Below are 13,488 nucleotides of genomic sequence, written 5' to 3' on the forward strand. Positions count from 1 at the left end.
ATCGTTGGTACAGAACCACCTCACACGTTGATGAAGCCACGATCGGAAACTAATTGAATATAGAACTTTTTTTTTTTTTTTTATAGAAAAGGAAGGCGGACGAGCATATGGGCCACCTGATGGTAAGTGGTCACCAACGCTCTTAGACATTGGCATTGTAAGAAATGTCAACCATCGCTTACATATCCAATGCGCCACCAACCTTGGGAACTAAGATTTTATGTCCCTTGTGCCTGTAATTACACTGGCTCACTCACCCTTCAAACCGGAACACAACAATATCAAGTATTGCTGTTTTGCGGTAGAATATCTGATGAGTGGGTGGTACCTACCCAGACGAGCTTGCACAAAGCCCTACCACCAGTAAAACTTATATATAACCACTTATATACGTAGTGTTAGTATGAGAGATATTGTGTCACTTTGTGATTTTATTTCACTTTCTAATATATTTGAGAGTGTATTATATACTACCCTACTGGTGGTAAGGCTTTGTGCAAGCTCGTCTGGGTAGGTACCACCCACTCATCAGATATTCTATTGCAAAACAGCAGTATTTAGTATTGTTGTATTCCGGTTTGAAGGGTGAGTGAGCCAGTGTAATTACAGGCACAAGGGACATAACAACTTGGTTCTCAAGGTTGGTGGCGCATTGGCGATGTAAGCGATGGTTAACATTTCTTAAAATGTCTGGACGTTGGTGACCACCTACCATCAGGTGGCCATATACCTACCTATACATTAAAAAAAATCTATGAATTTCGTAATTAATTTAAAAAAAAAATACAATTTTTTGAGTAGAACCAACTATAAATATTTTGTTCATTATATTTATGGATTTACAAGAATATTTTGCTTTCAGATTATTTAACTTTAGCTCAGCCGTGGAAGGAAGAGCTTAATAGGTTATTAAGGACTAAGATTTTAATACATTTTTAATTATTTTCTTTTTAGATTAAACCTAGTTTTCAGAAAATATACAAAAAAATACGCTTTAAATTCCACGACTTCATTATTTTTATTATGATAATAGTCCCTCAAGGAATACGTAATAAAAGCATTTCCCTGTTCAAATTTCATGCTAATGAATTTAACATTGCTTATAAAAAACATCTTTTTACTGGTCCGACCTGGGACTTAAGCCTCGGACTTCGGTATTAGCAGACTTACTCGCTAAACGTTGGACCAACAGACAGTTAACCACATTTTATCCACGTCATACCTTTACTCTGCCAGTCACAATAGGATTTAGCCCAAGATAACAGCGTACGTCACAACAATGGGCTTCCTTTACCGATAAAGGAAGCAATTTTCACGATGTATATCCAATAAAGACCACAGCAAAGGTCTATCTACAACGGATTATTGTGTTCGAAACTTTGCCGGAGTTACTGAGATATAGTTCTGAGGGTTATGTACATACGATGAAAATTTATGGACTTATATTATTATTCTGATGTATGTCTGTCTGTTATAGGTTATTCTACTGGATGAAAACGATTTAAAATCGAAAAAAACGGCTTAAAATTGAAAAAACGGAGCTTCAAACGGTTTAAAAACTTTAATAAATTTCCATTTCAAGGTAACTTTGGCGGCATTAAGTTAATTTAAAAATAAGTGACGTCACGTGATGTTCAAAATTAAAGCTTAATCGTTATTTTACAACCCTCCGTTATTTTATCTACTGAGCTGTCATCATCGTTCACAGTCTTAATTTTCCCGCTGTTTAGTATGGACCTCTCTCTCCCGTATCTGTCTCGCTCGATCACCAAACTGATAAAGATTGGACTCGTGACTTTGATAATGTCATCGACTCATCTGGACGTGGGACGCTTCACATCATATCGCCACTACTACCTCACCGCTTTGATCCACCTGCCACGACTTCGCCTTAATAATAAAGGGCCTCAGAACCATCAAAATAGACGGTACTGAATTTGTTTTGTTGATTAACTCTTTCTATCTAATAGGTATGTTTCCATGTATATGTATAAACCTATGTGTAGTTATAATATCAAAAAGTTGGGGTTTTTGCTCTCGATTCTTTGATATAGACATTATTATGAAAATAAAAGAAAAATGCAATGCTTAAAAAATATTTTATGGCGAGAAGACCTTATTATAGTGATGTATCGACAAAATTATTTATCCGAATAAATAATATATTCGGCGAAAAATAAGATATTTTTATACGAGGTTATTTTTAGGGCAGACTTTATTATATTATATAAATAATGTGATGAAAAACCCTCCAAGTTTCTTTCATTGCTTCATCTCAGGTACTTTGCTTATTATTAACTGTATATTTTGAATAAAATAAATTTGAATTTAAATTAGGCGATAAACTGAGAACCAGCAAATAAAATAGTATTATGGACTTACTGTATAATATATAATAATAGCCGAGATGGCCTAGTGGTTAGAACGCGTGAATCTTAACCGATGATCGTGGGTAGCACTAGGTGGGGATCCCGGGTAAGCACTACTGAATTTTTATGTGCTTAATTTGTGTTTATAATTCATCTCGTGCTTGATTGTGAAGGAAAACATCGTGAGGAAACGTGCATGTGTTTAATTTCATTAAAATTATGCCACATGTATATTCTACCAACCCGAATTGGAGAAGCGTGGTGGAATAAGCTCCAAACCTTCTCCTCAAAAGGCACAGGAGGCCTTAGCCCAGCAGTGGGACATTAACAGGCTGTTACTGAATAATATTTGAAAAAGTCATGAATACGATAAGTCAATTGACAAATAATTGCAAGAATGCTATTTGCGCTTCGACATAGACTAATCAGCGGTGCTTTTTTTCGAAAATCGCTTTGTATCATACTCGTGAATTATTATAATCAGTGTTGCGAACCACTTTTTGTCATTTCATTATAGTGTTCAATTTTGTCAAGTTCCAAGCTCTGATCTGTAATCTACGGATACGTACCTTCAAGTATATAAAAAATGATAACATTTGTCAAGCAATGGAATTATTAGAAGTCATTTGATATTCAGTCATTGATATATGACCGTACCAGTGGTTAACTTCTACGACTGCGGTGCTCGAGATCTCGGATTCTAATTCTGGATCGAGTTAATAACAGATATTGAATTTTGACAGGAATATAGTGTGTTTTCACACATACATGTTAGCTATTTTTTTTTAAATATGGGTCACTTGGTGGTAAGTGATCACCAACGCTCATATACATTATTATTGTAAGAAATATTAAACAACATCAATCAAGAAATATTAACCATAAAGCGCCACCAACCTTGGGAACTAATATGTTATGTCTTGTGCCTGTAATTACACTAGCTCACTCACCCTTCAAACCGGAACACAACAATACTAGTCCATTCTACTGAAATCAGTTGCTGTGGCCGAAGTCTTCCATTATCATCGTTATGAGTGCGTAAATGTGGGCTTTGACATTTATTATAACGGCATATCGTAATCCGTACTTTATAATATTAACATGTGAATTAAACAAAATATCATTTTTTTATATATACGAAAAGAAAAACAATATAAAAAATAACTGGTTGTATTTCCATGTCCTCATATCCCCGGAGCTCGATTCGATTATAGAAAGATATCTATGCATGTGTACGTGTGTATTATATGTTTATTTGTACGTTCTCAACGATGCCTTCGTCTAACATGTCTCGAATATGGAATATTATATTTACTTTAAACCAATTTTATCCAAAGCGTAGTAACAAAATGTACACCTGAATAATTTTACATTAAATTCTTATAAAATAATGATAATAATATATGTATAATATAAATAGTGAACACGTTATTTATGTGGTGGTAGAACTTGGTATAAGTTAGTTATAGTTGATAGTTATAAACGTAATTGTATATGATTATTACGTGTACATTGTTTGCTCGATAAAAAAGACTATTTACTAATATTTTTGCCTGTTCTTTTAGGAAGGATTTACATTCCAATCCGAAGAAATAACGATTTTTAAATCGATATTATTAAGGCTGTTTTCCTTTTTAAATAAAGTATATTTTGATTTTGTCTTTGAACCACCCACTCATTACTTATGATACCATCAAACAGCAATAATTTATTCCCTTTTATGAAATGAGTGAGTAGTGGTACAAGGACATACCATCTTAGTTCCAATTATATAAGGAATGATTAATATTTCACAGAAAATAACTACTATATTAAATTATTAATTAAAATGTTGTCTTTTGTGCCTGTAGTAAATGTAATTTTATAATTTAATCTTAGACATATGTACATAGATACAGACATTTTTTGTAACAGCCTGTGAATGTCCCACTGCTGGGCTAAAGGCCTCCTCTCCTCATTTTGAGGAGAAGGTTTGGAGCTTTTTCTACCACGCTGCTCCAATGCGGATTGGTAGAATACATTTGTGGCAGAATTTATGTGAAATTAGACACATGCAGGTTTCCTCATGATGTTTTCCTTCACCGTAAAGCACGAGATGAATTAAAATCACAAATTAAGCACATGAAAATTCAGTGGTGCTTGCCCGGGTTTGAACCCACGATCATCGGTTAGAATTCACGCGTTCTTACCACTGGGCCATCTCGGCTTTTTTCAGACATTTTTATAATATGTAAATTTGAAATGAAAAGAAAGAACAAAATAGACATTACAAATTTAAAGCAAAAACATGCCGTCGAAAAGATAAATAAATTAAAGAACTATTAATTTAAATATTTAAAATTAACAATGATATACTTCATATAGCCTATTCCGACCACAAGCCCTAAAACAAGCCCAAAAGGATTAAACCCAAAAAACAACTTTGACACAGATATCATTGGTCACCTTTATCAATTGACGCGACATCATTGGTGGAGATCTTGAATAATCTATAATATTCACTATGGATTCCCGAAAAAAAATGCGTTTTCAATGAACGTGAAATTGTAATCGGAACTTCGAAAGTTAAATTAATTTAACTTTCGAAGTTCCACTTAACTAGTTATAACTATTATAACTAGTTAAGTGGAATAGTGTTGTATTATAAACAAAGGTAAATTAATCCTGAACTGTTTATAGTGCGTGATACTGTAGAACAATTAGAAAATCGCATGAAAATTGTAAATGTACGGTTTGTTTAGTTTTATTCTTCCTCCGATTGGAATAGGGTATAGGTTATTTAATTTGTAAAAGTGCTTTTATAATTTAATACAATGATTCAATGTTTGTTTGCTTTCTTAGTTTAGGACATACCAACAAATATTTTATGTTGAACTTAACGAATAAATATTTATTTTTATTCCTCTTAGCGCGGCTGCGATCGCAATATGTCAGGTAGTTCAATCAACCTTCCTATTTCAATTGAGGCAGCATTTTTGTATAAATTTCCTTATCTCAAAGTACAACACCTTTTCCAATCTGAGTCGATATCCGAAAGCGCCCGACGTCCTCGTACCCTCGTTATTGCCCACACAATAAATTCGTCAAGACCTTTCTAAGGAATAATATCTCCTATAAAATTATCACGTTACTTTTTACAAAGCGTTCGTGTTACAATAAAGTAGTCGCGGTTTTTAATAATTTTAAATTTCGAATAAATAAGTAGATCAATAATTTATATATATTGTTTTATTTTATTTATAAATATTTTTGAAAGATATTTTATCGAAATTTCATTTTTATTTTCTGATTCAGAAAAAAAAAATGTTCGTTTATTATTATTTCTGCTTGCACGTTATGTTTTGTAAGTTTAAATGTTGATAAAATTTTTATTGATCCAAAAATGTATAAGATAATAATATTTATTTAAGGAATCTTCGAAATGCCGAAATCAGTATATCAATTAGACCATAGAGGTAGTTATACTTGTTTATGCAAAGTGTTGTCGGAAATAATAAATGTGTGAGCTCTGTCCCCTTTGAACTACGCACGATTTAATAAATAAAAAAAAAATCAAATAAATAAAGCTTTCTTTGCATATATTATATAAAAAAGTTTTATTTCCAAAAATAGTGACCATTAAAATAATTGTTACATATGTATCGATCTCTATTATATTAAAACCATTTTTCGATTTTTAAATTTTTTTTGCTGACTCTACATTCAACAATTCCTCACAAACGGTGAGACCATTAAACTCGAATCTACCAGTGTGGTTTTATATTACCATAATGTTATCGTTTCAGAATGGTAAAGTTGTCTGGAAACTGCAGCACTAATGGTTGCAACTTGTCTATGGTCCATTGGAACTGGATCAGGTTAGAACGAATTATCGTTGGCCAGATATGTACATAATTTCCAAATTCAAAAGGGTTTTTGCTGTACCGAGTATTCCTGATTAAACTTTTTTCTTACAAGAGCTATCGATTCTGGTAGCTCACCAGATGGCGACACTAGCGCTTAAGCTCCTATCGTTGTCATTGAAAAAGTATTTGCTAACGCCGCAAGGCTCATAATTTCACCTCGCCTCTTAAATGGCTATTTAATAAAAAAAAATCTATAATAATTTATATTTTAATAAGTTTCAATTTTATTTTAATTTTGCTTAAATTGAGTAAAGACAATTTAGTTAAAACTTTTTTTTTATTTGTGATAAGTGAAACGGATAGTTATTTATTGGGTGAAAGATGTCCTTCCACTTTCTACGAAATCTATTCTGAACGGATTAACTAACTATGAAAGAGATATTGCAGCGCACAAGTCTCTAATGATAATCGGATGGGACGGCAATCCGTCAAGACCGGAGAACGATAATTTCGTGCAGGGTCAACGGCTTTACTTGCATTATATTGCCAACTTCTTAATTATTACATATTTTTGGTCGTATTCCATAGTCGAAACCGAGACCTTTTGATCCATAGCTTTACAGGCTAGCCTTTAAAAAAAGGAGTTTTAGAATATAGACGGAGAAGACTCATTTGTTGCCCAAAATGTTTAAAGTCAAACCACGAGTCGTGATAAATTACACCGTATGAGAAATACTTTCTAATATTACTTCGAGAAACGTTAACCTATTTGTGTCTGAAGATTGTCGGATGTTTCATGACAGTGCATTAGGTGAAGGCTACTACTACGGATAAGGTAAGATTGCTTTTAGTGCCATCACACTGAGTATACAATTCGTTACGGCGTTGCGGCTTACATTGTAAAACTCAATCAGATTGTAATATATAATATTAGATGTAATACAAATTATTATTAAATATTACTGAAGAGTATCTGTTATTTTTTATATTAAAAAATTATAATCAACATTTTTAATCTGGCAACAATGCCGGATGCTCTTCATGGCGGGAAATTGATTGTCATTGATATATTTGGTTAAATACATAATTAACATGTTATGTCAACTGTCTCGAAGTGTTTTTTTTCTAGTTTTAAATTGCTAACTGTCTGGCATCAATAATTTGACATTTGAAAGAAAGCGACAAGAGTTTGTATAATCCACAAAACGTTACATAATGCTTACTGACACACTCAAGGACACTTAAAGCCTTATTTTAAAGCTTTAAATCTCAATTAAGAAGCACCTTAAGTAACCGTTTTTTTAATATATATAATATTTTTATAATTTTCGCAAGAGACGTGTGCGTCCAAATCTGGCTTTACATTTTATTCTTAATTTTACCTGCATTTTTGTTCCGAATGTAAAATGTATACACACAAACAGGTTATGCCTATCGGCGAACAATAAAAAATTAAAAAAAATTAAAAACTAAATCAAAATATATTATTGAAGTAACCTGTTACAAGCAAGCTTGAATCGTCAATTTACATTATTATTACAAAAAACGACAAGAAACTCAGTAATCACAATTAAATAACCGCTAAAAGTCTAAGGGTGTGGCAATGAGAGGCTTAAAATGTAAACATTGCTCAAATGTTATGTGTGAACGAATAAAAGTATTCAAGTGAACTCATAAGCCTTATATAAAATATTCATTTAATTACCATTAGCGTATACCTCTCAGCTGGATGTTTACCTTTAAACAGAAAAACATAATTAGTCAGACCTTTCAGTTACAACCATTTATTGATTAATTAAATTATATATATAATGAAATAATTCCCTAATTAAGTAGTTAGATACACACACACACACACACACACACACACACACACACATATATATATATATATATATGTATATAACGCTAAAATAAATTATCACAATAATTGATTTTATAAATTAATATTTCCAAAACTATAATAGTCTTCATCTATGCTGTATACATATATATATATAAGCAATACAAATACATACGAATATAAAAACATATATAACTTTCCTAAGTACATTCATATTACCCATAGATTAGACAACTATTAAAATTTTTTTTATTAACAAACGGTAACAAAAAAAGTTTTTGTAAAAAGTCCAATTTGTATATAAAAATAAGTACATTATAACAAAATAAAACGTCAGAAATATCGCTTCAATGATCTTAATAAACCCCGACGCAGTCATATTGAATTCCGACATCAAATCTCGCGTCACTTGAAGGAATCTATACCCGATTCAAGAGGGAATTTGATTTCGACCGCTTTTATGAAAGCAATAAAAAGAAAAAGTATACCCTCGTAAAACATTTCATGTAAGATGTTTTTTAAAGCTCATAAATAAAAAACAGTTTTATTGTATGGATTTCACGGGCCATTACAGCAAATTGTATGACATGGCTTTACAGATTGATCGTTTCAATATTCATCAAATAACTCGGTTATAACGCATAGAATTGCTGGTAATGCTGTTTAAATATTTCAGCCGAACTTAACAGTTATCAAAGTAGCGTGTTTGTGCCAACAAGTCTCACTAGTGCTTATCCACAAGACTTGATAAGCGCAAAATAAATAGCTTTACGCGTATCTCAACATACGGCATACTTGGAACATAAATATAATGAACATAAATAAGTAGATTTGCGTATAATCAATACAATTAATATTTTTTCATGTTTTAAAACAATCATTATTATTGACTTGAGTTACTTTCGAAAAAATTTTATTATAAAACTAAAAAAAATTTGAATATATGGCACAAACTGAATGCCTACAGCTTGCAGTACAAATAGTATCTCTAGTATCTTTACGTCACAGCTAAGAAGTGTAAGCTTATTGGCATCAAGCATCACCACCATAAACGAATCAGAAATTCTGTAAATACACAGATAGATAAATTATTATAAATTAAGCACATGAAAATAGAGGATTGAACCCACAATAAAAGGTTAGGTTTGACGTAAATTAACCACTGCGCAATATCGGCTCTAGTCTTACTACAACAAATAATTTATAATTTAAATATCGATAGTATTTGTGTCGATTTAAATACTGATATCGAAGATTTTTGAGTTTTATCGGCTGAACCATCTCAGCTTCGTACGACAAAGTAATGCGTGACAAAAGAACAGATCTCTGTCAGTCGAAGTGGACTCTCCATACCACTTCAGCGGCCCGGTAGCGCTGATTCAGCGCTCTGAAGCACTTACGCTTCATCGGTTGTGAAACTCGCTTGATAATGTCACTTGAAAATTCTAAATCAAGCGGTTTTAATTAGATGCATTCATGACATGCAACAACATTTCAATATTTTTGTTGAATAAAATATTTTGTCTTCTCTTCATTCAAGATTTAAAAAAAAGGTGTAGTGGATTTACTTAAAGCATTTACCATTTCGAAAAGTTATAACCAATCTCACGGCTTGAGAGGGTTGCGAACTATTACGTTCGTCGTTGTAATTTTCAGACTAAAGATTTTACTTCATGCATTCCAGTCTCAGATTTAATTCCAGAGAAACACAACAACACACAATCTAATATATGCAACAGATTAGACGAACAAAAATATATTGGGTGGACAGTTTGACAGATCATATTTATTACATATACAAGAAAATGATTAGAGAATGAATAAAGGGGAAAAATTTATTACACTAATTGTTTGGAGGAATACATTTTTATTTTTATTTAAAGCTGTATGTGTTATGGGATAGTATATGCAAAGCATGTAAAAATTGTCGAGTCATTGATCATTTTTAATATGTAATTTATATATTTAAATAAAGAAACAAAATAACAGTAAAAGTTCAAAATCTTGTCCATAAAACGGTACAAAAAATTCCATTTGTACGCTCGTAATTTGGCTTATCAAAATAACTTTAGGTGAGGGCTTAAATTATATGCTAATATATAATTATTTCATCATATTCAGTCCTTTGTGAAATTTTGTTGGATATATAATTATAGTCATAATTAATTTGTGATAAGGTGGCTAATAATGACTGTGGATATATAATCCTATTATTAACAAGCATATAGTATAGTTTTTTGTTAAATTAAATTCTCTCAAAAATCACGACGCCACGTCTAACATTAATTATTATACTACACATAATAGCTGCGCCTTCGTACCGTAACGGTAAAATAAAGATTTTTTATTCCGATATATTTCTTAACCAATTAGAGATAATAATAACTTATGAATAAAAAAATATGACAGATTATATGATTCTTTATATGAAATTTTATTTATTTATTTTGAACAATTTATATATATCATAAACAATATATACGATAGTAACTACAATAGTAATATACTTTGTTGTAGCTACTAAAATCTAAAACAAAGGAAAAAATGCTTCGTAAAATAATAAAATCTGGATCTTAGCATCAGCATCCTACCGGGTCCAATTATAGCTAAGAACCATACAAACAACTTCCCATAAGTACAAAAAATTACTTCATCCATCAAAATCGGTCAAGCCGTTTAGCAGTAGAAGATTGACGAACACACGCACACTAGAATATTATATACAAATATATGATATTAATACAATAAGCGTTTGAAATAAGGCTACGTGTAATGAAGCATATTACACGTACCCATAACCAAGCTATTATATGAAAGTTAAGATTCAGGGTAAGCCTTTTCAAAACTCTTCAGAAATTCAAATTTGTTTCCGCAATTTCGTTCTGACCGTCCGTATAAATGTAAATTCAGCAACTGAAAGTTCAAAGAGGAGATTATCTCGCCAGGTGCGGTTACTTTGACGAAGGTCGGCTTTCCATTGCATTCAATACCACACGAACTCGAGCTATGAATTTTTAGAAAGCTAACGTTGGTAAATTTTTTGACCAGCATTGGACTTGTGGATATATACTTGTTTATATAAACTTTAAGCGAATTATAACGGATAAAATACACAAAAAGCAAATTTTAATCAGTACTATAATATTTGTTTTAATCCAAATGATAATCAAGTTCAATTATCAAGGTTATAGATGATAATAAGATAACTCGAAATCTCTGCCAGCTGATGAATTTTAATCTCGTGTTTAATAAACATTGTTTAATAAGGCGTATTGCTCAATAAAATTTTATAATTATAGATGACTCTTTATAGATGAATTCGTTGACAGTCATAATTTAATTGTATTGACTGTTAAGACCTGTCTGGGCCGGTACCACCTACTCATCAGACATTCTGCCGCTAAGTAGCAGTACTTAGTATTGTTGCATTCCGGTTTGAAGAGTGAGTGAGCCCGTGTAACTACAGACACAAAGTACATAACATCTCAGTTCCCTAGGTTGGTAACGCATTGGCAAGGTAAGGAACGGTTATTATTTCTTAATTTCTTACCTCGCCAATGTCTATGGGTGGTGGTAACCACTTACTATCAGGTGGCCAATATACTATATATATATATATATATATATATATATATATATATACAGTACAGTAGTAGCAGCAGTAACAGCCTGTGAATGTCCCACTGCTGGGCTAAGGCCTCCTCTCCTTTTTTAAAGAGAAGGTTTGGTGCCTATTCCACCACGCTGCTCCAATGCGGTTTGGTGGAATACGTATGTGGCAGAATTTCAGTAAAATTTAGCACATGCAGGCATTTCCTCATGAGGTTTTCCTTCACCGTCAAGCACGAGATGAATTATGAACACAAATTAAGCACATGGAAATTCAGTGGTGCTTGCCCGGTGCAGTGGTGATACTTACCTTCCATACCTACTTTCTAGGCTCTGGGCCATTTCGGCATATAGTCTACAATAAAATGTATATAAAATTAAAACAAATGGAAAAGGCGGTAGACTTTATATAATCTAAACGGATTTCACATGAAAACTCGCAAATTAGTTTTAAGTCAGTTACAAAATCACAAGTCAAATTATGCCAATTAACGAGATAGAATCTGAAATCTACCGTAAAACTAAAATGAAACTTGGATGTTCTCTTTATATTTCAATTAAATTCAGCCTTTTAGGAATAATCAAATAAATTGAAAGACGCTATTTTAAAGCCTTATTTGAAAACCTTTTAAAGTCACGTCTATTTGAACTGTATTTGAACAATTGATACTTTATTTACATAATAATAATAATAATGTCCTCCAGAACGATTTCGGCCACGGCGGCCAATTTCAAGAGAAATTAGCCAACTACGCAGGAGATATTATAGTGCACAAGTGTGTGCACAAACACAGGTGCACTCTCTATTCCCTAACTCTCATAATCCGATGGGACGGCAATCCAACACGACCGGACTCTTTCCGGTCTTCCGGTCATGCTCATGCGCAGGACCAACGACTATACGTGCTTTTCGAGGCACGGGAGTGTACACACTTCCAACTTCCAGACTCCGGGTTGCTACTGAGAATTTTCTGATAGAAAAACCCAATGACTTTTTATTGGCCAGACTTGAGAATTGAACCCAGGACCTCCGGGTCTGCGGCTTTATATCAAGCCAAACGACCAACGAGGCAGGTTTAATATATATTTATATACTTACTTATATAACAATGCTCATATGACTATCAATTTTATAAATATCTGTAATTCAATCTTTGACTAAACATTTGAATATCAAAAGGGCACAGTGTATGAAGTATGAGAATATTACCGGATCGTCAGTGTTTACTTGTTTATAATTCATTTCGTATTCAGCGATTAAAGACAACATATAGCAGATAAAATAACAGATAGCAGCACTGAGCGCTTTCTATCGACTGTATCACGGCGAGCACTCGCCGTGAGGAATTATTCTCTCTAATTCCTGCTTCCCCCTTCCTTCTTAAGTCCACGCGAGCTGGTTCTCGATGTCACCGCCTAACTGTGACATCAATTCCATCGCGCACAAAGAAATTTGGCAACTCCTTTCTTTGTCGCACTACCAAAGAATGGAATTCCTTACCAGCTCACGTGTTCCCCTCCTCTTACAACCCGGGTTCCTTCAATCGAGGCGTGAAGAGGCATCTTGCGGGCCGGCAAGGCGGGGACGGCTAGTACAGAACATTCTTCCCGACTGTACTGGCCGTCGTCGCGTTTGGACTCTACTACCACTTACCATCAGGTGGAGTAGAGTCATTTGCCATCCTCGGGCATATAAAAAAAAAAAAAAAACATAGAGCTGTTACTGTATTGGGATAACATCGCGATCTGTATAAACAATCACAATTGTATGGCAATTCTTGTGTTCCAATATATCATATGAGCCAGTTTCATTATATCGAAG

The 13,488-nt window shown here is 33.0% G+C and overlaps 1 protein-coding gene across 1 annotated transcript in view; it reads right to left on the bottom strand.

Moving 5' to 3' along the window:
- The window catches only part of LOC126773081 (uncharacterized), a 200,361-nt gene that overhangs the window by 114,881 nt on the left and 71,992 nt on the right, over positions 1–13,488 (bottom strand). The gene's annotated exons all lie outside the window — the stretch shown is intronic.

This window comes from Nymphalis io, chromosome 13 (assembly GCF_905147045.1).
Source record: "Nymphalis io chromosome 13, ilAglIoxx1.1, whole genome shotgun sequence".
NCBI classification, from domain to species: Eukaryota; Metazoa; Arthropoda; class Insecta; order Lepidoptera; family Nymphalidae; genus Nymphalis; species Nymphalis io.